This window comes from Pleurodeles waltl, chromosome 8, assembly GCF_031143425.1.
Source record: "Pleurodeles waltl isolate 20211129_DDA chromosome 8, aPleWal1.hap1.20221129, whole genome shotgun sequence".
Lineage (NCBI taxonomy): Eukaryota > Metazoa > Chordata > Amphibia > Caudata > Salamandridae > Pleurodeles > Pleurodeles waltl.
Genome location: NC_090447.1, coordinates 1,390,929,865 through 1,390,956,906, shown reverse-complemented (window position 1 = coordinate 1,390,956,906; position 27,042 = coordinate 1,390,929,865). Strand labels below are relative to the sequence as shown.

The following is a 27,042-nucleotide window of genomic DNA, read 5'->3' as shown; positions in this document are numbered from 1 at the left end:
CCCCTAAAGAGCTCAATCTACCTCTGCATACCTCCTTCCTTTCTTGCAGCCACTCCCTTGCATTCTATTACCCCATTCTTGAAACCCTTTATTGGCGCCTTTTGATGTTTTCTCGACTAACCAATTACTCATAACTTTATCCTCTACCTTCCACCAAAAGCATTCACCGACTCACTTTGGTCTCAGATCGTTCAAGCTTTAGATTCCCCTGCGTCTTGATGTCCTGACCAAATCCCGGTGACAAAATGTCTCAGGAAGTTGAAAAATATGGAGGTTATGTTTTGCACAAAGTTTCATTTGTCTCCATTCACCGGTCTACCCCTCAGTGCAATTTAGTTGTCAAGGTTGAGCATTTCCAACTATTGAGGTAGCAGTAAATTCTCCTTCACTCTAACACAGAAGCTAAGTCATGCTTTGGCAATGGTGCGCCTTGACTACTGCAAACTCATACACATTAAGTTTCTATATGCAGATCAGAGTGAGGAATCAGGCCGCTAGATTATGTCTCGATCTCAAGAAATCATAGCATGTGAAACTGACATTGCAATCACTCCATTTACATATCTGAAGCATGAAAGAGTTTCTTGGAGTAAAGGGGACCCAGCCCTAGAACATACAATCTACTCCCGATGGCAGAAACCAACCATGTTTGTTATTGAAAACAGCACTGACCAAACTGCCATTTAAAAGAAAATCACTCCCATATGGTAACATCTGAAGAATAACACACTATCAACCAGCATCCAAGTCCGACTAAGCACTATTTTTCAGCTTCAATCATCTATTCTGCCAAGTTCCATTCACTATATTGTTTAAGTGATCCAAAGTGACCACGGGTAGGGTGACCAGATGTCCTGGGTTTTCAATGACCTTCCCAATGTCCCAACACTTTTTCCTGCAAAAAAAGACATGCCCTGGTTTTTGAGAGGGGGCAGGTGAACGCGCTCATTAAGCGGAGTTTGGTGCAGGCTCACTTTTCCTCCCACCCTCTCTTCACACCAGGTACAGAAGACAAAGTTGAGCCTTTTAAAGAGCTCTCTCTCTTGACATCACTGAATGAAGATGTTTGAAAAGCAGACTGCTGTGCTGCCTCACTCATACATGCATACATACATACATATATATTTTTTAAAGTCCTTCTGCGACCATGATCCGGCCCGTCTAAAACACAGTCCTATGTTTATATCAATGGCTCTCCCTGTTTTTCAATTTGAAAATCTGGTCACCCTGACCACAGGGGCGACACCGTAACCTTTAAAAATATAGTTGGATAAACACATTTAAAACTCAATAAATACTCTAAAAATAATAAAATAAAGGTTTCAGCAAAATGCAAATCATTTACAATGAATTAAGATGAGCTAACAAGTATACCTCAGCTCAAGTCCATGTGCCAGAGAGAAGGTAATGTTGAAGGTACAAACACAAATAACGCAAAGGCAAAAAGAGAACAGAAAACATATATAGTACAAGGCACAGAGAACTGGCAATATGTGATGAATAAAAAATTCACGGGCATTTGTATTTTGTAATCAAAACAAAAAATGAGTATTGAGAATGTATATTGTTTTTGGGCCCTTAATGCTAACCTGGAACCAAAATAATATTGGGTTAAGCAAAACATTATTTAAAAGCCAGCGTTCACATCTTGGGAAACTGCGCATGGTCATAGAAACTGGGATCGCTGTTTACGTTCCTGCAAAACTGCAAATCCATAGATTCAGCTAACCTACAGGACCCAGAGAGAGTAAATGAACAGAGACGAAAAGACCTGCCAAAGGGATATATAGTAGGGCTTGCTAGCAGAACGTCGCTCGCTAATTTAATTTGATTTATTTCTTCCTCTCATTGTCAATATTACAACTACCACAGTGCACGGGATCATTAATGAAACAGACCTCCCAAGCGGCCACTGATGCTCCGAGATGGGCTGCACATCGAATTTACAAAATCTTGCACTTCATCAAGACCCACCCGAGGGATCAATGCAGACAAATTACCCAGCACAAACACAACTGTGGCCACTGCAGACTAACAATAAACGCATAGTCGCATCCATCAACTCCACCTCCGAACTCCACAAACACAACAGTGGCCACTGCAGCAGAATAACAATGCACACATGCTCGTGCCCATAAATCCCAAACTCCGAACTCCACAAACACAACAGGGTCCACTGCAGACTAACAATGCACACATGTTCACATCCATCAACTCCAACATCTTTTTTCTGTTATCGCCTCCGAGAAAGAATGCACTTTTTCTTATTGATTTTCTTTTGTTTTCTCAGTTTTTCCACATTAAAAAAAAGATTCTGTTTCTGTGTTAATCTATATGAAAAGCAGTGCGATACAAGCTATCTGAAAAGCAAAAAATATGTATTTTTTGAACATCAGGTTACCAACTTTTGCGATTCAAACTCCACCCATGCTGAATGACACCATTCAACAGCTCACATACTAAATCAGTCTAATTCATGCATAGCGTTGTATGCTACTCTCTGAACAATATTACATTTAGAAACGCACTATGCTGCATTATACCACAGAAGTATAATGTGTTAGCCAATAAAACAAAAGGAAATGTATTTAGACTCCTCAGTGTGCATGTAAAATGCCTCCAAGGAGGATACCGCACTACAAATTCCAGATTTTGAAGCATGAGCCACACGAACGCATCCACCAGCTCAGAGAAGAGATAGAGTGGAAGCAAACCACATAAGTGAGTTGTCTCTTATAGTACAACTATAAGGAATTATTTAACACAAAATTATCAAAGTTGTTCTTTCAGATTATAAATAAACACAAATGAAATCACATATGAATTACATTCCTCAATAGACAAATCCCTACTCATTTATAATACACAACTGATTTTCATCACAATCACCGACGTTCTTAGAATGAGAGAAATTGCAGAGACCTGTGTAAACCAAAGCAAACTCGACTATGTGACCGAATAACTACTGTAGCTGTCATTTTTTAGGTCGCAAACTACCATACAGAGCAGCTGTGTGGAATGTAAAGGACATCTTGGGGAGTTTCAGAAAACGTACGCGGTTATGCATTCTGCTTGTGGCTTGCCATTGGCTTTGTGGTTTGTAACTCACGTTTTCTTGCTTCCCATTTGCTGGCTTTGTTTGCTTTAGGTTGTCCAAGTTCAGTTCCGCCAAACCGAATGAGAAAGTCGTGTTCACTGAATACTTCCACAAACTTGTTTTCTGTCAACAGGCCTTTAAATCTTGTTATCTTGTCACGTTTGCTGGGCATTCAGACACAAAGCTCAAATGTCAAGCTGTGTTTTAGTGGAGCTTGGTTATTTTACTTTCTGCTGTCTTCAAAATAGCGTTAGTAGGAAAGAAGAATGCAGCATACTTTCTCCATGGAGCCTATTCTTGTCCTTTTTTAGGGCGAGTGCACAAGTGCTCTGACATGTTTTAATCTATCTGTGGGCTTTTAAAAACACCCACCACATGCCGATCACTATCACACGTTCATGGGTGTGCCTTTCAAAAATCCTTTGTTATCATTGGTAAAAGCGTTTTGTTTGTCCCTCCTTGGGGCAGTTTTGTTACCGCCTCTACATCGATAATTGCACTTTTGCCAATATGTTTGACTGCGAGTGAACTTTTTCCTTTTGTGTCTCTCCTTCGCGCTCATGCTGACCATGGTGCTTTGAATTGGCTTGCTTGTGTCAACTGTTTTACTTCTCATTTTCAATTTATGTGGCAAGAAAAGTCCAGTTGGGAATGTACAAGGCTAAAAGCTCTAGCTTGAGCAAACGTGAGACCTACTGCATTGCAAATAATGTTTTAATTTTATTTTAGACAGTCATCTCAAATGGTATCTCGTTCTTCACATCTGCGCAAAACATTTGCACTTCTTTGCGAAACTCTTCTTCTTTGGTGCGACAATTTAATTTGTAAAACTGCCTTTTTAGGAACAAAGTACAAAACCGCATTTCAGTCTCAGCGTCAGCCTAACATAAGGTGGTCTTGGGCAATTTATACTGTTTATGGCCCATACACTGACAAGTACAGGACAAGATCTTTTCACAGGAAAGAGCCTGTCACATTATAACACAATTTAACAATGATTGGTTATCACTTTGATGTGTAAAGCATATGATTTATTTATGACATATGTGGCAACTTGTTTTGAAGAGATGGATAAAGTTTAAAGGCACTTTTCATGAAAGCTTTTGTGTTTATGTTTACCTACAAAATAATTATGTATTCTGTCTGCAACTGCGCCTTTTTCGGAACACATACATTACTGGATATAAACGATTTCCTTATGTTACCTTGCAGGCACTAGGAGCCATGATTTGAATGGTGCAGCGGCACAGGGGCCAAATGCTCTGGGAAACCTATTGAGCACCGATTACTGCTCTATGTTGCCTCTGAACAAGCAGTCACAACAAGCGCAGTTACCTTGCAGGTACTAGGACCACGGTTTGGATTGTGCAGCAGGTGCAGTGGCACAGGGGCCAACAGCTCTATGAAAGCCACTGAACTGATTATTGCTATATCTTACCACTAAGCAAACAGTTACAAGTGCAGTTATTTTGCATGCACTGGGGTTATGATGTGTATGGTGCAGCAGGTGCAGTGGCAAAGGGGCCAAAAGGTGTAGAAAACCCACTGAGCACCAATTATTGCTATATTTTACTACCAAACAAGGAGTCAGGAGTGCTTTTGTGGTTCTTTTGTAACCGTTGCACCCAACGTAACACATAGCCTAAATTATTATTGTATTAAAAGCTGTAACCTATTGGACTTTTCTGTCTACCTACAACTTTATGGTCCTAAAATGCTTGTGAATCTAGACAAAGTAACACCTTGGCAAGGACATTCCCCATTCTATAACATTAGCACTTCAGCCGTTGCAAACACTATATAAATACGTAACTTACAATATGGCATTCCATACCACGCATTGGCAAAGCCAATACTTCTCGCCTATACAAGATCCATTGTCTTTGTCAATGCTTTTTAGCCATATTATACAGTAATGCACGCTTCAGTCCAGTATAACTACAAATAAAAAAAAGAGCTATAACGTGGACAATGCTGGCTGTGTCATACAGCTTTTTAGGGACTAGCGCACAACAGCCCTAGCCTATTGTAAATCTCTCTGTGGGCTTTTAACCACGCCCACGTCACGCCCATCAATTTCATTGGTTCGTGGGCTTGCCTTTTAAAATCCGCTTGATTTCATTTGTGAAGACATGCATACATCATGCCTTTTCCAGTGTTTAGTCCTCCTCGAGCACACCCGGCCAACTACTGAAAAAATACGAGGCTCCTTGTTTTCCACATGGTTTCTGGACTACTTTTATTTTTCTACACAGCGCGATCTCGCTGGGTTTTACATAGCGCAATTGCACTCATTTGTTTTTGTAAATTTCCCCCATCCCCATTCACACCCCGACCTCAAGATTTTCAGCCACTGTACATATGCATTGCCACTCGTCCTCTAGTTTACAATGCTAAGAGCTCTAACTTGAGCAAATGCAGGACCCATTGCATTCAATCAATCAACCAGGAATTTGTAAAGCGCACTACTCACCCGTGAGGGTCTCAAGATGCTGTTGGGGGGGGGGGGGAGGGGGAGGGGGAAGCAGTGCTGCTACTGCTTGAACAGCCAGGTCTTGAGAAGTTTCCTGAAGGTAAGGAGGTCTTTGGTCTGGCGCAGGTAGGTGGGAAGAGTCTTCCACATTTTGATCTACCACCAGTTGTAGTTCTGCGGACGCGTGGGACGGTTGAGAGGGCGAGGTCGGCGGAGCGGAGATGGCGGGTCCGGGTGTAGAAGGAGAAAAGTCTGTTGAGGTATTCTGGTCCGGTGCTGTGCAGTGCTTTGTGACCGTGGGTGAGGAATTTGAAGGTGATTCTCTTGTTGACTGGGAGCCAGTATAGGTTTCCCAGGTGGTCTGTGATGTGGCAGTGGCGGGGGAATGTCCAGGATGAGGCGTGCGGAGGCATTTTGGATGCATTGCAGCCTCATCTGGAGTTTGGCTTCGTACGTAAAGGGCATTGCCGTAGTCCAGTTTGCTGCTTACGAGGGTTTGGGTGACTGTTCTTCTGGTTTCGGTGGGTATCCATTTATAGATCTTCCAGAGCATGCGGAGGGTGTTGAAGCAGGAGGAGGAGATGGCTTTGACTTGCTGGGTCATGTATAATGAGGAGTCCAAGATTAATCCTAGGTTGCGTGCGTGGTCGGTGGTAGCTGGAGCAGCTCCGAGAGTGGCAGGCCACCAGGAGTCATCCCATGCGGATCAACATTATAAATGTTTGTGAAGTTTTTTTTTCTGTCTCCCACCCTTTACACGGACCACAGTGGAATCTTGGCTGCAGTTCACAATCCACAGCACTCTTATCTGGCTGTTGTTTGCTGCGTGCAGTTTACAAACATTTCATTTCCACACTCCTTGTTTATTAACGAAATGCATAGCAGTAAAAACATGCACCCTAATGTATGCACCGTGCGCTATAGGCTGATGGATGCTGCCTATCTCAGCCGGCTGACAAACCTTGTTGCAACAGAGAAGCACTAGCAGCCCATAATGCTTGTTGTTTTAAAGGCGTAAAAGAGTTTTTGTGCAGTGTGCTTCTTTCGGATGTATAGTCTTTGTTATCAACTGAACCTGGTTTTTGTGAAGTAACTGCTGAGGCGATGTCGTCATAACACTAACCTGTACATAGTAACATGCTTTTTTTTTCATATTTTCTGACACGTGATACTTTTACTGCTATCAAATGCGTATTTCATAGCTTTTGAGGTCAGGAAATATGAGGTTTTACAGGAACTTTCATGCACTCTGTAAAATCTATAAGTGTGCAGAGGTAGTACCTCTCTGACATCACCCGCACGATGCAGAATGAGTGCCTGAGGCTCAGCTCTGAACTGCAGTCGGTTTACAAAATGTTTAATCAATGCTCACATTACCATGAAGCGAGGGAGATGAGAAGAGTATTTTCAACTTTTTAGAACCTTTAACCCCATAGGAGGTAAGAAGTTGTGCATTTATAGTTTAAAAGCTTTGGACACCATTACACACCACAAGCTTGCGGTTAACAAGACAGTTTATCCTTCACTTTCTTTGCACAGAAAATCCTTCACGTTGTCCTAGTGGCTACCTAAGGTACAGGCAGTAGCGGCTCACTTGGGTCACGCGTGGCTCCGTTCCTCCGTCTCCTCTCTGCAGGTAGGCACAGGCTCCCAGCCTGCCCTGCAGCCAATCCTGACACTGCTAAGAGCAGCGTCAGGATTGGCTGAGAGCATCCAGACAGGGCGCTCCCAGGCAGACTGGGAGGCTGCGCAGGCTCTCTCCAGCCCGGCAACTGTGTTACTGGGCTGGAGAGAGCTTACTCCGCATATGTATTTGGCCGGCCCGAGAAGGCCGGCCAAACATGCATGCGCAGTGAAGGTGAGTGCTGTGCACTCCCCCTCACTGATCGTCACCCCTGTGGCCCACCCTTTAGCAAACAAACCTATAATATTATTGTTTCATTTGTTAAATATTTTGCAGCTTCTGCTGCTGTTGGTGGGGCGACGCTCCTCTGCCCTAACGGAGGAGCCGCCCCTGGGTACAAGCCCTACAGCACAGCCTTCAATAGGTTGCATCTTTTTGTCAGCTTGGACACCGGGTCCTCAATATAGGTTCAGGTAGTCAGTTACGGAAAATCGTTTTGTTTCTGCAATGTCAATCACAGAGGAAAATTCACCACTGATATTTCTTCAATTATACAATCCCTATGGTGGAGGAAATCCAACCAGCAAATTCCTCCAACTGTGTACTTTATTTAGAGGTTTGTGTATGTTTGATAACCATACACATCTAATCAGGACCATTGTTTCTTCCACCTTTTTTCGGAGTGTCTCAAGATCAGCTGCAGTTTAGCACATGGGTCGGCCCTGTCCCCTCGCTTCTTTACTGCACAAATACTCCCTCAGTCTAATCTCTTTTGTTGTTTTCTATGTGTCTTGGTGAATTATGAAGTTGATACACAAATTATTTTGAAATTAGGGGCAAGAGATACAAAACAGTTTAGCTCATGTTAAATGCAGAAACCACTAAAAGCATCAGAAAACATATACATCTTAAAAGTAAATACACATGGAACTAAGAAAAATATGCTGACCGATTTATACTTACTGTCACAATATTGTGGTAGCTGATATTACGGCTACGATATGTTAGTGTGGAAATATTTAAAACACAAAGTTCTGGTAAAATACCCTCTGCTTCACATACACATTTAAATACCAGCAAACCATATACACTATCAAACAATAATTCAACTTTGACAGAAGAGGGACCTGAGATGAAAAAGGGCCCCTTTAGTGGATGAAGTGCTATACAAGTGAAATAACATAAAATGACAACATAAAATACAAGTTTATGTTAATGCTGAAATTTCACATGCCAATGCATTTCAGACTAGGTGTCATGAAAAACATGAAACGTACTGGAATGCCATACAATTATGCGTGTGAATTCTGAATCTGGAAATCTAAGTCAATTTTTTGCAGGCTCCCCATACTTTAAAGGTTTAGCGTTATCCAAGACCTTTTAATTTTTTTTTTTTTTGTTTATGTGTATGATATACTTATTTAAAGGGGCTTTCAGTCAGCTGTCCTCATCAATTGGTCTGTTGGTGCGTCATTCACATTTTTCTTCCACCCACTACAACATGTAACATGGGACAATGGGCCAGCTCACTTCAGCCATTGGGTAACGTCACTTTGAGTGACTGCATGTTTCTCTTTCACAAGGTGCACATCCACACACATGGGAATTCTCTTCAGTACCAGTGTTTTTGTTCTTACTTTATTGCTCTGTATTGACATTGTGTTTAGAGTCTGATATAGTAGCAAGACACTTTCTATCTGCTCTTCTATGTGGAGCACAGGGCACACTCCATGTTTATAATTTCCTATCTCCTGCTAGTGGTTTTGTGAATTCCTTTTAGAGTAGCCTTTGTTTTTTTACTTTTCTGGCTGCCTCTATTTTTCAGCATTCATATTTTATGTGTTGCTATTTTGATGAAGTTGCCATTTTTTTTGTATGTGTGCAATGAAATACATGCCTAACTGCACTTACATGTTATTCTGGTATGTATTTTAATTGAGGCCAACAGTTATATTTGCAAACCAATTTAATCCATATGTCCTGTTTGTATGGCTTTCTGGTTTGCTTTTACTGCTCTTGTATGTTTTTAGTTTGAGCACAGCAGCACACAAGTGCTGCTTTTCCAACATGTTGTCATCTATTTGGGCTTTTAACCACGCCCACCTCACACCCATGACTCTCACTCATTCATGGACTTGTCCTTGACAAATCCTTTGTTATCATTGGTAAATGCTTTACATTTGTCCCTCCTTGGGGCAGTTTGGTTACCTCCTTGGACATCGACCCTGTTACATACTGTAGCTATTTGCACTTTTGCCAATACGTTTGACTGCAAGCGAACTTCTTGCTCCTTTTATGTGTCTCCTTCTCACTCATGGCGTGGCGCTTTGAATCGGCTCGCTTATGTGAAACTGTTTTACTTTTCATTTTCAATTTCTGTGGCGAGAAAAGTTCGGTTAGGGGTTTACAACGTTAATAGCTCTAACAAATGCGAGACACATTGCATTTGCTTATGCTTGTTTACATTACTTTCAGCCAATTGTAACATAGCTAAAAACATTAGCAAAGCCAATAAATCAAAAGTAAGCAAGAGCTATTGGCTTTGCCAATGCTTGTTTCTCAGGCTAACTGTTAACTGAAAGTGTAAGTCTCCTGATTCGAGAATTGGCGCACCACTGGAGCCCAAAGCGAGATTTTACTTGTTTATTCGAAGCAATGTAAAATTGCTTGTACTTTTAAAGGGACGACTGCATCCCTCACCGTGAGCTCACTTGTACTTGCTAGTGCAGTGGTTCTCAACCTTTTGACTTCTGTGGACCCCCACTTTATCATTACTGGAGCCCGAGGACCCCCACTGACTCTTTATTGGAATCCGGGGACCCCCCACTGAGCCATTACTGAAAGTTGGGGACCTAATCTATTAATATTATAATTTTTTTTTAAGCAGCCACGGACCCCCTGAGGAGGTTTCGCGGACCCCCAGTGGCCCCCGGACCTCAGGTTGGGAATCACTGTGCTAGTGTATCCGTGAGACTTGGTGCATATGTGATCAACTCTAGAAGCTTCTGTAATCGGGATTAAACGTGCGCGGAATTGCCTTGAATATCTTTGCTCCACATCTGATGCCAAGGGGATCCATTGGCACTTTTGCTCTACGATTCACAGACCTGTTTTTAATACTCTTTCATACTCAATGAAATCTGAAGCCGGAGTTCTGTTGCAGAACTTTGTATTCAACTAGTCCAGGAGCAACTACCCAGAAACCTACGAAAGGAAAGGGAACACTGGCAGATTAAAGAGTTGTGTCTTTCGTATAGCGCACGAAGCCAAAGGTCTGTGACAGAGGAACACAGGCATACAAAGGCAACGACAGACTTTGGGTCGTGAACGTCAATTCACCAAAATGCCAGGGGGAGCCAAAGTGACATCACGTGCTCTTTAACCTCCATTTTTATCCCCACACTCATGCTTACTGATACACACATTCACACTTACACATACCCTCTTACACAAACACACACACACCCTCAAGCGAACACACAAAATGCATTCAAAAGCATTTTTACTTACTTCGGCTGCCAGTGAGGGCCATAGCCCAGCTCATTGTATTTTTATTACACTGAGTAAAAAGTAAACAATATTTACTATTAGTGTAAAAATGAGAGAAAACTAGAAGAAAGAAGCCTCTACCACGTCCATAAGGAAGCACTGCCGTTGCGCTCCTGCTGCCACCTCTAAAGCCAGAGGTCGCACAGACAGTGCCAGGGGTCGCAAGGGGCGAGCCATGGGTCGCAGTTGCAACACCTGGCGATCCCTGGATAACACCCATGCATGGAGCCCCACACAAACCAAAAGACGCACATGGATTCATTTACAAATATACGCACACAGGCATGATGATGGGGAAGGCATAACATTAAAAATAATTAATATCTAATTGGCGTTTATGATTGACAGATTCAATTGTTTTAATTTTGCAGCTTTTAGGAGTTTGGACGGGTACCATTTTGTTGGTGTTAATATCGCAACAGTGATTATGAAGCTCAAATACTTTGCATTCTGCACAAAATAGTATCTGAATAACCAGAGTAGGTTTCTAATGTTCATCAGATGAGCAGTGAAAACCAGAAAACTAGGCTTATAAACCTGGTCCCAAAGAGATATGCCAAAAAAAAAATAATCTGAGATTTAAATATGAAAACAACGTGCCTCAGACGAGAAATACATGTTGTTCTTGAAAAAAAAACGATACACTCTTCTTCAGGACAGGAAGGTTTTGAAAGACAGAAAAACAATTGCTGCAAATGAATTCACATTATAAGACAGCCTAGTCACACACTTATTACAGAGAGCACACCAATGACAAGAGGAGATCCTGTGCTACTGGGGCACCATCACCTTCATTCATTCCTAGAGAAATAATCGAAAAGCCCATAAATAGAAATTCAAGGTGACTATATACATCATAACCAACTTCTCATCAATGGCAACAAACCACCAATAAAGCAAAATCTAAAAATGTGAACTAACTTTCAGTACCTCCAAGAGGATTTGTGGCTGTAGTTCATGGCTTTCTAATCCATATTGCTAAAGCAGAGTAATCAAAGTCTCCAATCCAGTCCAAGCAAGTAAAACCCCCGAGATGCAGTGATGTACAACAGTGGCAAAAGTACACAAGCTAACTAAAGGTTGATGTGAAACATACCATAAGTATCCAGGAAGGTTTTTTCAGACTGTAGGGCAAAAGCTCAACAGGATATTGAGGAAGATGTAGAGATACAAAGTTACAAGTTGCCACAATGAGCAAGGACTTTCAATACACTGATGAAGTGCTTTCTTCATAGGCAGCAATTGTGCTCAACAAAGACACTAAGTAGCAACAGCCTTGCTCCACGAGACATGAAAAAGCAGCATTGGGATAAAGCCAACATGGCTGCCAGTGCATCATAAAACATGCAAGATTGTTACTCAGGACGCATGAGGAAACATGGCCAACTGTCTTGGAATGTTTTTTCTTTTAAAGAAAACCCTTTACAAGAAGGCCGCCAATGCATACATGAGTCTTATTATCTGCCTTATTTCTGCAGCCACAATCATAATAAATATTTTCTTGATAGGCGCATCCTGACCTAATGGTGTACATACATTCTAAAATGTATACCTTCTATGCAGCGGCAGCGGGCACATATGTCAAGATAGAGTGGGGTGGAGGGGACCACATTAGTGAAAAAAATATATAAAAAAATAAAGCACTTACTGCTTCCCCTCGCGCAGCTGTCTCTCACCACCTTCAGCCACTTCGCTCCTCTTGTGGTGTCCCAGCATTTGGTGGGACACCAGCACAGGCTCCCCAGCAATCCTGGTGCTGCTAACATGCTAAAGATAGCATTTAAGCAGCGTCCAGATTGGTCTGAGAGGCTCGGACTGCCGCTCAGATACAAGCCTGGGGTCTGCGCGGTTTCTCCAGCCCGGCTGTGTATAGAGGCCGGTTAGAGAAACTTAAGTGTGCATCTGTGTTTGGCTGGCCTCAGACAGCCGGCCAAACACATGCACACTTAGTGCACTCTCCCCTCCTCCTCCTCTCCCACCTCCCGTGGCACTGCCTCTCCCTGTACACTCTGCTGGCTCAGCCAGCAGATGAAAAATGATGAAAAATAAAAACAATAGCAAGCTATCGTTTTATTTTTCATGCTCCTATGTACCATTTCTTTTATTTGCACTTACAGTACAACTGTTCTATTATTTGATACTGGTTATCTAGCTCATTTATTACGTATTTATGAAGTGCGACATTCAGAGAAAAGCACAGAGGCTTTGGATAACTGTGCAAGGGCAGTTATTCAGGATTTGATGATAACCAAATAAACCTTTTCTGCAGATAAGTCGTGGGAGATGCATGAGTTGCAGCCCGTGTCTTCTGCTGAAGTTGGTACATATCAGCGCTTGCCTGAGGATCAAAAAGTATCTTTTGGGCGGTGTTTACAGAAAAACGTGTAAAAAGTATCATTGGAATGCATGCGTGCATATAAAGCCATTCCAAGATGACCTCCAATGCGTACACATGCATAAACATCAATTTTGACACACTCGTGGCCATTTTGCCTTTTTTAGAACTATGAATTAAAAGTTAGAAATAAAGTGTAAGGCTGCACAAAAAAGCAAGCAAGCAGTCCGGTAGTACTTAGCAACTGTCCAGCCCTTGTAAAAAATATTAATAAAAATTGAAAACTAGGTGCAAGAGCACAGGGAAGTGAGGCAGTCAGAAGGGAGCATATAAGGAGTTTAAAGAGGACAAGGTGCTGAGATGTTAAGAGTAACAAGTGGGAGAGACCAAGAAAGACAGGCACTCCTATGAGGGCTGAAAACCAAAGAAGATTTCCCAACAAATCAGCAGTGAAAAGCTACAGACCATTAAACCAGAACAATGTGAGAGCAAGATTAACCCAGGCAGACCAACACAAGAACAGATTGCTAAAACAATGAATCAAGCATAGAGACCTGAGATAAACAACATCACAATCCAACTTTGAGTAAGTGGCTGACCCATCACCCACTCTAAGTATATGTTACGCAATGGAGATATGAGATCTGCAAATAGACAGCTAAATGTGGGCCTCTCCTCATCAAGTCAAATATTAAACGCCTAGAGCTAATCTACAAGAGTAGTTGACAGCCTCTTGCCAGTTCTTAGTGAACTAATTTATTTGAATGAGAAAGGTATGGTTTTCTCAACACATGGGGACCCAAAGGTAACACACCACTTCTCTCTGCTTTGAAATGTGGTGATAATCAATTTGGATCTCGGTCAATTAGCCTTTTAATTTGGTTGCAGAAATACTTCATGCAATAGGCACACAACCTTAATAATAATCAACTTTCTTTTCTATGCTAGCAGGTGTTATTTACAGTATATAATCTTCCCATATTAAAACCATCTGTGATTAAGCAATATGGCATCAAAGCAGACAGAAAGGAAGCGTGTGCGAATGATTACTGAATCAAACTGTGTGTTTGTGTCAGAGAATGAAAGCATGGCTCAAATGTAACAGAACTTGCACTGCTAATAGGCCACACCTATCAAAGGCATTAACCTAATGCTCCAGGGGAGCTCAAAGAAGCAAATCAAACAGATGTGTGCCTGGCTGGTAGATGCAGCGTGGCAAAGCCCACCTAGCACTTAACTGTAGCTAAGTATTACATCCAAGAAGTTAAATGTCCACCAAGCGTATGGTTTATTGAAGATGTGTTTTAATCATCTGAGCTTACCTTCAAATGTAACTATTAATTAATAGTACCAGCAGATATGAAAATGCTACGACAACAATTTTGACAATGGGAAACTTTAGGATCTTTGAAGCACACTCAGGCCACGACTCTGGGTGTCTTCACACTCATTGCCTATTTGATGTCACTCAGAACCCCACAGAGAAAAACAGCTCTGTAATTCTGTTACCCGTCTATAATTCTATATGTAACTAATATTTAGGTATCAAAATTCCAATGGGCCTTAGAAACCCTTTTCATCATTTCATACTTTGGACCCACGAATGGAGAAGACCAAATATGAATCTGAAACATGAGAAACCTGGATCTTTATTACTTGGACATTTTAAATGTGAATAGTGCTTCCCAACTTTGTATGTGCTTCACAGAAAAAGCCAGAGATGTACCCAAAGAAATGGTTCAAACAGTCTGATAAATGTTTGGTCTCTTTATTGAAGGGAATGAGTCAAGATTTTAAAAGGCTAAAAAAATGTCGTTCTAGAAGGGATTAGGATTTCCATATCATAATACCTATAGCACCTTCTCCTTATGGCAAACCAAACATCTATTAGTTTATCAGAGTCTGAAACATCTAAACTAGTTTTGTGTTAAATGCCTAGAGGGAATAACCAGAAATGCAGGACTGTCAAACTATTAAGAAAATGTATCTGTAATTCAGCAAAAAATAAAAATAAAAAATAAGTTAATTCGTATTCCAATATGCAACAATGGCAGCTTAAAACTACACAACTTGAAAAAAAAGACTAAAGCAGGAAATGCAATGGGCAACATATGCCCTTACAATCCAATGAGACAACACTATACTCACAATTAATAAGAAAGTGGAAACTGTGTCCTTCAATTGTCTCCAGGAAGCTTTTAGTCTAACAGAAACAGCTGAACAGATGGATACCTACGTCTCTTCAATTTTTCTACATCAGCAAAAGATACTTCACAACTTATAGCCTTTAACATCTACAACCACAAGGCCAAGACAAGCATAACATTTAATTTACAAATGTAATTTACACACCTTGGTTTTACTGGTATCAATGATTGTGAAGGAACTACATTTTAAGGTACAGCTACAATACTGCTCAGAAGTTAATAGATTTGGCCCAGATATTAAGCGGAGATCGACGCAACGAAGAATACTGGGTCTATCCTATTTGTCTCTGGGACACGAGTACAAGTTATATCTTTACGAGGAGACCTTCTGTTGCAAAGGTAACCCCACAAAATGTAGCCTGGCATGAAAATCTGAATGATTAATATGAAAAATATGCATAACTGGACAGCCTTCTTCCCCACAAAAACTATATTCAATGATCGGACCTTATGGGGTTTTAAATCTTCTGGTGAACAATCAAGGGTAAATCATTTGTTTTTCACTCTATTTTCATAAATCATATTAAAGGCTAACATCACATTAAACAGTATATTATTACCTTGTGGGGTGGTACTGTTCTTCAGCTGAGCATCTCAATTTATATAATATTTGTTTTTTTAGTGTTTACAATGCAATAAAAAAAAAAAAAACAGGATTTATAATTACGAAAACAGAACAGACAAAATTAGAGAAGCGATGGTATAGTGTACAAAAAAAGACATCTTGAGGAAGTGGAAGACCAACTAGTAAGACTCTTGCTTCGGAAAAGAAATTATGTTTCAAAAATAAAAACAATTACTCAATTGTCATGTTCTAGATATAACTGTCCTGATTTTTTTTAAATACTGTTAAATTATAAGAGGATACTATTTGAAAATAGTATAGTTAAGGTTTCCTTTCCCAATTTCCCTATTTTATTATTTGTGTTCTCGCAAAACTCTAAAAGGAAAGATACGTTTAAGGGTGCAGTGTCAGAACAGTTTAGATAAGTGAAGGCATATTTTGTATTATATTTTTAAATAAAAAATGATGTTTTAAATAGTTATGATTGTATGTATTTAGGGAATGAAAATGTGTTTAAAAATGAAGAGAACTTTAAGTTTATTTTCCTTGTATTAACCAAACTATGGAACTAAGGGCCACTTATACAAAGAATTCTGTTTACGACTTCCTAATTGTGAATCTTTGCGATTCGCAATTAGGAAGTCGCAAACAGTGACGTACAGTTAGTGATTCCCAGTGGGTAGCAAATGGACCTACCTCATCAGTAGTCATGAGGTAGGTCGCGATTTGTGACCACTTTGGAATGGCCTAAAATCACAGAGATGATGGCCTGCTGGGGGCAACAGACCACCATGTCTGAGTGCAGTTTATATAAAGCAGTTTTTGTTTTTTTGCTTTGTTTTTTTAAGGCAGCCCGTTTTCCTTATAGAAAAATGGGATGCATTTCAATAACAAAAATTACATGTTTTCTTTTCATTTTTTAAGAGCAGGCAGTGGTCTCTGGGACCACTGCCTGCTGTTAAAAAATCTTTGCACCCATAGTCACAAAAGGGAAGGGTCCCTTGGGGAAGGGTCCCATTTGCGAATGGTTTACTATCAATTTGAAGTTGGTGGTAAACTGCCAATGATTTGCAGCTGCATTCCAGTCTCAAAACATTCCTACATCCCCCTGCGAGTCGCTATTAGGAAGGGTCGCCCTTAACACACCCCTCCCTAGTACTGAATTACAAACCATTTTTTGAGATTGGGTAATAGATTACCAAATTGCAAAATAGGCTTTGTACATCCCAAATGGTTTTTAGCTGTCGCAAACGGCCCAATTCTGCAAATCGGACCATTTACAACCTCTAAAAACCTACATACATGTGGCCCTAAGTTGCTTCTAAGAGAAAAGTGCACTTAATGTGTACTTCATCAGCCAGAGGCAAAAGCTAAGACTGTTCCGATGTAACATTGCCTTCTATTTTCAGTTCAGAAAAATAGTCTATCCTTCTTAACCCGACACCAGCCCTTTTAGTAGCTGGATTATCGAAGGGTCCAACAAGGAACTTTAAATGATAGATAAATGTGCATCACCCGTGTTTTGTACAAGTATAAAACAAAAGGACTGTGTTAAACCAAATTCAGGTCATGAGCTCACTGTTCTGCAGCCTTTTCACAAGTAAAGGAGGGGGAGTGGGCAGTGGAGGAATAGGCCCTCACACCAACATTGGTCTAGTGGCTAAGCTCCTAACTTGGGAACATAGGGATCTGGGATCCGATCACTGCTTTGGCACGTGACTGCAAATCATGCAATCCTGCGCGCAACAGAGCGATTCGATGTTCCTCTGTGACGTACATGCGCCACATGTACCTATGCCATACAATGCATCCAACAGCAAGCTAAACACAATCCTGGCTTGAGCATGCAACTCCTACTCAAGGAACAAAATCTTCATAAGAGACCTCTACGAGAGAAGGGAAAAAGATGAGGGAGCAGAAGGAAAGGATGCCATCTCCTAAGAAAAAAATAATCACAAGACTGGGTATCAGTAGTCACAGTCGTGGCCAGATTTGCCGATTTTAGAACTGCGGAAGCAGGTTCGATCCCCATGGGCTCCACCTCCTGTGATTCTTGGCAAATCACTTAATCTTCGTGTGCTTAAAATACAAATTTGACCTTTTGTAATATATTCTGGTGCCTGTGTAAAGCGCTTTGAAGCCTCTAGTCTACTCTGAATATATAACACTGCAAAAAAATTGTGTCCCCGAGAGGAGAAGGAAATAGCAGAGCAATGCAAGCCTGGGTGGCTCTACTAAGGGGAAATCCTACAGTCTGTCGACAGGTTGTTCTTGTCCAGTTTAAGGCAATTCCTACCACGAAAGCGCCCACAAAATGGATGGGGTTAAGCTATCAAAGCCCTCGCAGTGCAGTATTGAGACGATTCGAAAAACAATATATCTAATGGAATCTACCTTGGCAATCTAACTGCCTGTTAACTCATCTTGCAAACAATATTGTTCAGAAGTTAACAGACTGGGCCCAGATATTAAGCCGAGATCGACACAACAAAAAATACTGGGCCTATCCTACTCGTCTCTGGGACAGGAGTACAAGTTACACCTTTATGAGGAGACCTGCTGTTGCAAATGTAAACCCCCAAAATGTACCTTGACGTGAATATCTGATGAGTAATCTGAAAATGTAGCTTAGCCAGTGCTTAATTTGTAAATAAAAACGTGCTGGTGCCCAAAGCCCTCCTCTTAAACACACAGCTGCAATTAAGTATGCGAACATGGAATACTGAGGCGGCATAATCCTGAAGCCATCTCGGGCCTCTTCAATCCGTATAAAGCCACTCCCTGCCCCTTCAACTCACTCTTGCAGCTTTCTGCTTTCTCCCTTTGTGATGCTTTTTCGTTTTTCTCTTCCTCCATTTTTCCCATAGGTGTCTTTTGCTGGAAGTAAATGCCTGAGGCAGAATATTAAGCGCCGGCCCTCTAAAATAAGTGGCGGTGCTCTGCACCGGCAACAAGCACACATGGAGAACTGCGCTTAACTGGATAGACTTCTCCCCTAGAAAAATTATATTCACTGATGGGACCTCATGATTTTAAAATATTCTAGTTAACGATCGGCAAAAGAACGCTGTAGTGGTGGGATGGGAAACGGTCGAACTGACGAACACAGGAAGGGCAACGAGATAATGTTTGTAGAGATCAACCCGTGTTTCCTCTTTTGTAGATAGAGCCTGGCCCGAGAGAGCCATAGAGAACGACTTTCTAGAAGAAGGGAGGGTGGTGCATCAATGATCTCATGGAACGATGGTGACAGGTGACACGCCCGCACTGAACAGGCTGTCTGGCTTGTTTCAGTCTGATAAAAGGGCCCGTGGCAACTTTTGAATTTAAATAGGCACCTTCACTGCAGGGGACTTTACCCTGCAGTTTCAAGTACAGACCTGCTCGCTAGTGGGATGGCGTGTCACTCCAACTGGACATACTAATGCCAAATTACATCCCAAGACAGGAGGCGTGATTCTAGAACTCGTGCATGTGAAACTGTGTGACAACAAATCCTGAGAGATGCCTGTGTTGCAATACTTTTCCAAGAGGCTGACAGAAAGAAATGCCAAACTTTTAACTTGTAGACAGAAATCTGGTTCTACATCCGATGGAGTGGTACCTCAACCAACTCAATAAACTCACTCTTGTTAGCTCAACCCCTGATAGCCGTGGCACAAGCAGCAGGCAATACCCAGAGAAGTATGTGCTAATTTCAAGCAGCACCAACAATTTTAGATCAAAGAACATAATAAAATAAAACCCCCAAACCAATTTTTTTTAAAAAATCTAGAAAAATGTAATGAGAAAAAGACAGCAAGCTCATCAAAACAGGTTAAGGGAAACGGAGACATGATTTTTGTAAGGGTTAAGGCAAAAAGCACTTAAAAAAAAAAAAAAAAATCAAGTATGGGTTTAAGAAAGATGCCTTTTCTATACAGCAAACACATTTTCCCTGTTGTGTTCCTACAGTGCATTTCAACTGCAGCCTAGCCACAGCATGGTGGTGTTCCTAGCAGAAATATATTTTTATCATAAGTGGGTGGTGTAAGTACACCCTGCAGCCTACATATGACATTTTGCTCTCCATGCCATAGGCGCACTTAAGGCACCATTCACAAGTGACGTTCACGGAGGCTGAACAGGACAAATGGGGAGTTCCAATATCAGAATATGTTTTAGAGGAGAAGCACAGGCACTTAACCAACGTTTAGCAGGGATAACACCCACAGAGTACTAAAGCCAACAAATCCAGACACGTAAAATGCAGGGGACCATGACAAAATGGGCTCATTTCTTACACTTCGGAAATGCAATGTTTGGCCAACAACTGCCACATTAGTTGTAGCTTGTTTTACATGTAGACTGTGCAAATTACCAGGTCTACAGAAACAACCGTTTGGTTGGTTGTATTTACTTCAATTTAAGTACAAAACCACATGCCAGATTACGCACATATTCCAGTGGGTGGGTGCATCTCCATAACGGACTACGACAAAAGTTTTTTTTTTTTTTTTAAAGTTCAATTTTCCACATACTCCAAATGTTCTACCGATTATAACCACATACAAACCAGTATAATAGGGATCCCCTAGATTAGTTCAAGCTGCAGGTTTCAGGTTTTACCTGCTCACTGGCCAGTCAATCGAATTTATCTTACCACCAGTTTCGAAATTAAAATCATAAAAACATGCATAATTGAAATGTATTTGATACGATTACATTCAGCTAAAAACAATTCCATTAATACCTGTACATAACGCTCCATTCTGAAGTTTTAAGCTATTAAATTAATAAAACATTAAATATATGTCTTCCACAGTGTAATATCACTAACTCTAGGACAAGTAGTAATACATGTATTGGAGAATCTGCATTATAGAGGGGCGTGGTCTACACATGATGCTGTTCAATTGGATCGATGGCCATGCAACACGTGCCTCCCACTTGATGGTGCTTCACAAATACACTTGTTATGTTGACAATCCAATATATTTGTACACAGCCGGACTAGCTCTATACCTCTGGCAGTTTCTCTGTGGTCTGGGCACGCGTGACTGATTTTACAGTAGGGTGGACTGCCATGACCCAACCATGCCCTGAAGGCCCAATTCTAGCTAAGGCCTCCTGCAGTGTGCAGCTACTTTGGACATATTTTTCCACAGCTGAATGTGGTTTCTGGCCCTGGGTTTGGCGTTAGGTGCGTGCATGCACAGAGGCGCAATGCACGGATATACATGCACACAGAACGCATACATACAAGCAACCTTGCCCAGACCTAAAGATTTACAGACATCGCTGAAGAGATGACACAAGACAAAGGCACCCATGCACACAGACCAATTATTATAAGTAACACTGAATCCGAAGGGGTACACACGAGCCCTTGTGGGGGGGGGGGGGGGGGGAACCTGTGCACCATGCAGATCAAGACAGGCTTCTCAGCATTAAAGGGGAACAGGTTGAAGTGAAATCGAGGAAACAAAGGGTGAATTTAGCTGAGGGCACAGTGTGACGTGGTCCAGAGGTAGGTGCCTAATGTGTGTAGGTGGTTACCACCGGCACTTACTCTTGGGGACTGGGGCTTCACTTCTAACCTCGAGCAAGTAACAGAAGAAAGAAAAACAAATGACAAATGGATAAAGGAAAAATGGAAAATAAGCAAGACTGTGATAAATGTGAAGTGTATAGAGATGGAAGAAATAAGCATGAAGTGAACTCAAGACCAAGCAGCCTTGAAATCTTGCAACCCCGGCAGTGGCAGCAAGCTCCTAAAAAACATGTTGGGACCCTGCACTCATCCTTCCCACAAATTAGGCCCAGCTGGCAGTGCTCACAGGAAATGTATTAAGGTTTATCACCTATCAAGTGTCTGGGAAACTCTTCAGTTTAGACAGAATAGAAACGGACGGTTTAAGTAGGTTTCCTACTGCCCTGCTCTAACAGTAAGAGTTGGTGGCAGTGTGCCATAAATATTTATGATGTTTGTAATCATTGTCACCATTATGGTTTAGTAACGATGGTTTTTATTGCGAATCGTGGCGTGCCAACAGGGTCCAGAGGCGCTGCTGGGGAGTGTTAACATCAGTCTCCCAACAAACCAGGAAAGCGGCGGGAGAGGCAGACCTACTCTTAATTTATTAGAAATTAAGTTCTGCAAGATTCTATGCCACCCTCCCCACCCCATAACTTCTAACTGTCACCTGCCATCCCGTTGACCACATCCACCTGCTCGTCCCCAGAACCAGCAGACCCCATTATTCCTGGGTCCAAATGGTTATTCCACATCCTGCCGACAAACTGTGACTTCCGGATTCTGCTGCGGGGGCCCTGACTGGAATCGGAGAGTCTGGCCCCCAGCATGCGCCTAAATTCAACAATCTCGTAAAATTAATTTCGAAAGGTGACTCCTGTATGGGCAGAAGGAAACTGAAGTAGTATCTAGTCATGCGGAAGTACACATTAACAGAAAAGCAGATTCACAAAGCGTTTCATAAGAGTTAAAAATGTAAAAAATAAAAATGTTATTACAAATGCGTAAAAGTATGCCTTAAAAAAAAACACCTGCTGAGGTGGTTTAAGGTACTTCTTATGCATACAGTTTTGAACTTAGATTCGATCCAACATCCCTGAAATACCTGAAGAGGGTGTGGGAACTGCAACACAAATGCGTGGAACCAGTCACACAACGCAGCTATTACTACTAAATATTTCACAAAGAATTATCTGCACAGCTACCAGCCCACACTCCTTGAGCAGGCGAAAAAACGGCGTCGCCTTACAATTTTCACGGATTTTTGGTAAAAATGGGCCCATTTATTGTAAATCATTTATGTAGAAAAAAAAAAAAAAAGTTAAGGAAAAAGAAAAAAAAAATGAAATGCCAAAACAGAAGCATGGGCACTTCACACAGTCCTTGAATTACGTTAAGGGATATAAAAACAGGTCCACATGGCCTGTGTACATGAACAGCGAGCATCTGAACACAGCACAAGCAGTAACTTAGCTACGGCTGAAACGCTGCAATGCTGGTGGTGGACTACACATGTGTAAATTACATTCTTAGCTATTTCTTTGCTTGCCTAACCCCCAATGTTTTCATAAAAAGTGCAATACGAATTCTGTTGCGCCTTTCTGTCACGTGCAACGTTATCTAAAACCGTTCCGTTTCCTATCTCTTCCCTCGTGTCCTTGTGAACTGCACACAATACCATAAAAAACAAGACCAGTGTTGTGTGCAGTGTCGGTGTCGGGGATCGCCCCTCGTGTACACAGCAGGTATGCTAGCAACGTGACAGCTGTCCTTCACTTAGTAGGGTACATTCCGCCGTCTAATCAAAACTTTGGGGCAAGTTAAAATAAATGAACTAGTGGTGGGATCAGTTTACTGAGTGTTGCCGACTGAGCTAAATCAGTTGTATTCTTTGTAATGGGGAAGGAATACCGTTGATGGGTGGATATATACTGTTTCTATTGTAATTATACACAATGACGAAATCTTAATTGGACTTAAAAACAGCAAATGCTGACAGTGGGTGAGATCGGGAACAAATCTATTGCTACGCACGGGCAGGGAGTGCCGCTGAGGGATGACGAGGGGTAGTGCCCGGAGGAGCTTCGGTGGGGCCATGAATGAAGCAGAGGGATGGACCGGAGACTGCGCACACTACAGCCCGATAGTGACCAGGGAGCTTCTTTGGGGGCACAAGCGCTGCATCCCAAGAGAGTACGGGGGGATACGGTAAAACTAAGTGTGCAGCTGGAGGGGTGCACACCGAAGCCTGGACCTCTCCAGATGATCTTCTATGGGGACGTGGGTGCAGCAGACGGTGGGCACGGGGGCGGCGCACCCTGTAGCCCAAGAGCCAGAGGAGCGTGGGCGAACCGTGTGCGGAGGTGGAGGGGTGCCCTGGTGCCTACCCTGAGTGCACGGATGAGTTTCTTGAAGGTGGGAGGAACGGACACAGCTAACAGCAGAGCGCGCTCAAGTTTCTCCAACAGCTCAGCAGAAAGTTTACTCGGGAGCCGCCCCTCGCACTAACTGCAGGCTTCCGCCGGAGGAAGAGCCGCACTCCCCAGCAGTGAGCCCGCCACAGAGGGAGGCTAGCTACCCCGTACCAAGAATGCCTTCAACCCGCGACGCCCGGTGCCCCCCACAACAGGGCAGAGGGTGTCAGAGGTGGCAACGTGCCCCGCGCCGGCCCTTCCACCCTGCGCCCTCACCTCGGCTTCTCCCAGCGGAGCCACCGGCTGTTGTGCAGCTGCCCGGCGCCCGGCGCTGTCCTCTGCCCGCAGGCGGCGCCCGGCGCTCGGACGGCCCTCCTTCTGCTCCCCGCCTCGGGTCAGGGGACGTGGCAACACCCCCTCCGGCAGGAAGCGGCCTCTCCGGAGCCGGGAGGCGGACCTCGCCGCAGCGCCTGCCTTCCCTGGGATGCGCCCGGCAGCGCCCCCCGGCGGGGGCCGGCTCTCCCCAATAATTCTATAAATAAGTCGACACACACGTGTGCAGTGGTAAATACACACATTCTGTCCGCATCGCACCTTCTCGTGGCAAAGACTCTCAAGCGGTTCCTTCGGTTGATGCTTTCACGTCTCTCAATATGTGGAGTCTCTAGAGAGAGAGCTCAGGGGGTTTGCGCGGCGAATCAATTAAAATGAATGGAGACGAGCGCATATTATTAGTGGCTGATCCATTGAAAGTACATGGGATGCGATTCAATGTCTGGAGGCTGAAGATGAGTCCGAGGGAGCCCTTTAGATCCGGCGGCAGGCTTACCCCGAGTCACTGGGTAAACCACCACCCCAAATCATAAAGATTTCTTGAAATACAAGCCGGACTCGGAAACCTGCCCTAAGCAAGGATGGGAAGGAATAACTCCAGTATTGTTTTACCAACACCTTCAGTGATGTCGCCATCAACCTCCAAGGGAGCCAACTTGGAAGACCGAAGAATGGGAGTCTCAGAAATAATTGATCTATGTTCATCAACTGGCTCCGTTGCTCTTTGGATGCCTCCCACTCAGGGCCGGCTTTAGGACTGGTGGCGCCCTGTGCGACAGTTTATTGTGGCACCCCCATCCCATGACCTCCTCGGTTTCACTCACTACAATCCGGCAAATATGCCCCTCATCTCTCCATCGCTCCCCTTTTACATACATTCATGTGTTTTAGAGCACTTGTAAAGGCTGGCTTTACTAATCCACTCAGCTAGCCACATAAAATACAGGTGCATATTTAGGAGCCCATAGCGCCATTCTAACGCCACATTAGCGTAATTTTTTAATGCTAATGTGACGTTGGAAGGCCAAAAACGCTGTGCCATATTTACAAAGTGGCGCAATGCATGAATTGCCCCACTTTGTATCCCTTTGCGCTACATTATGCCTGCGCCAAGCACAATGTATGCAAAGGTGGCATTCCCCAGCTAGGGGGAGCTAATAAAATGGTGCAAGAAATCAAACAGATTTTTTTGCGTCATTTTGTTCCAGCACTTTTAACGCCTGTTCAGAGCAGGCAATAAAAGGAGGCTTCTGTTGGTTACAATGGGCCTCTGAGTGCTTTGCAGGATTAGCATCAACATTTTTTACACTAATCCTGCAAAGCGCCGAACTAGCGTAAAAAATTCTGACACTAGTCCCCTAACTACCGCCACGTTGCGCCATATTTTAAATACAACGCACACATGGTGGTGTTAGAGGAGCGCTAAGGGGCGCAAGAAAAGTGGTGCAGCACTGTGTGCAGCACCACTTTTTTCAAATATGCCCCACCGGGCAGTGCTTATTTTGTAAATAAAAAGGTGCTGGTGCCCAAAGCCCTCCTCTTCCTCATGCGGCTGCTGCAATTAAATGTGTGAACATGGACTACAGAGGCAGCGTATTCTGAAGCCATCTCGGGCCTCTTCAATCCGTTTACAGGCACTCCCTGACCCTTCAGCTCACTCTTACGGATTTCAGCCTTTTCCCATTGTGATGCTTTTTTGTTTTTCTCTTCCTCCATCTTTCCCATATGTGTCTTTTTCTCACAGTAAATGCTTGAGGCAGAAAAATAAGCACCTGCCCTCAAAAATAAGTGCTGGTGCTCCACACCGGAAACAACAAGCACAAATTAAGCACTGCCATAGGGGCATATTTAAGAGTGCCATTCTAACGCCACATTACTGTAATTTTTTAATACTAATGTGGCATTAAAAGGCCAAAAATGCTACGCCATACTTACAAAGAGGCGCAATGCATGCATTGCAACACTTTGTAACCCTTTGCGCTACATTATGCCTGCCCCAGGAATAATGTATTCAAAGGGGGCACCCCCCTGTTAGTGGGCCCAAACAAATGACTCAAAGACATCTGTTAGATTTTTTTGCGTCATTTTGTTCCAGCACTTTAACGCCTGCTCAGAGCAGGCAATAAAAGGAGGCTTCTGTTGGTTACAATGGGCCTCTGAGTGCTTTGCAGGATTAGCATCAACATTTTTTACACTAATCCTGCAAAGCACTGAACTAGCATCAAAAATTCTGATACTGGTCCCCTAACTACCGCCATGTTACGCTGTATTTTAAATACAACGCGCACATGGTGGTGTTAGAGGAATGCTAAGGGGCGCAAGAAAAGTGGTTTAGCACTGTGTGCAGCACCACTTTTTTCAAATATGCCCCACAGAGCAGTGCTTATTTTGTAAATAAAAAGGTGCTGGTGCCCAAAGCCCTCCTCTTCCTCATGCGGCTGCTGCAATTAAATGTGTGAACATGGACTACAGAGGCAGCGTATTCTGAAGCCATCTCGGGCCTCTTCAATCCGTTTACAGGCACTCCCTGACCCTTCAGCTCACTCTTACGGATTTCATCTTTTTCCATTGTGATGCTTTTTCGTTTTTCTCTTCCTCTGTCTTTTCCATGTGTCTTTTTCTCACAGTAAATGCTTGAGGCAGAAAAATAAGCGCCGGCCCTAAAAAATAAGTGCTGGTGCTCCACACAGGAAACAACAAGCACAAATTAAACACTGCCATAGGGGCATATTTAAGAGTGCCATTCTAACGCCACATTAGTGTAATTTTTTAATACTAATGTGGCATTAGAAGGCCAAAAACGCTACGCCATACTTACAAAGAGGCGCAATGCATGCATTGCACCACTTTGTAACCCTTTGCGCTACATTATGCCTGCACCAGGAATAATGTATGCAAAGGGGGCACCCCCCGTTAGTGGGGCCAAACAA

At 42.8% G+C, this 27,042-nt stretch overlaps 1 protein-coding gene across 1 annotated transcript in view; it reads right to left on the bottom strand.

Annotated features, from left to right (window-relative positions):
* Window positions 1-24,285, bottom strand: part of SMCO4 (single-pass membrane protein with coiled-coil domains 4) — a 128,156-nt gene extending 103,871 nt beyond the window's left edge. The window contains exon 1 of the mRNA XM_069202447.1: window positions 24,056-24,285. The gene's annotated coding sequence lies outside the window, so the exon portion shown is untranslated. The remainder of the gene's footprint in view (window positions 1-24,055) is intronic.
* Window positions 24,286-27,042: the final 2,757 nt, after the last annotated feature.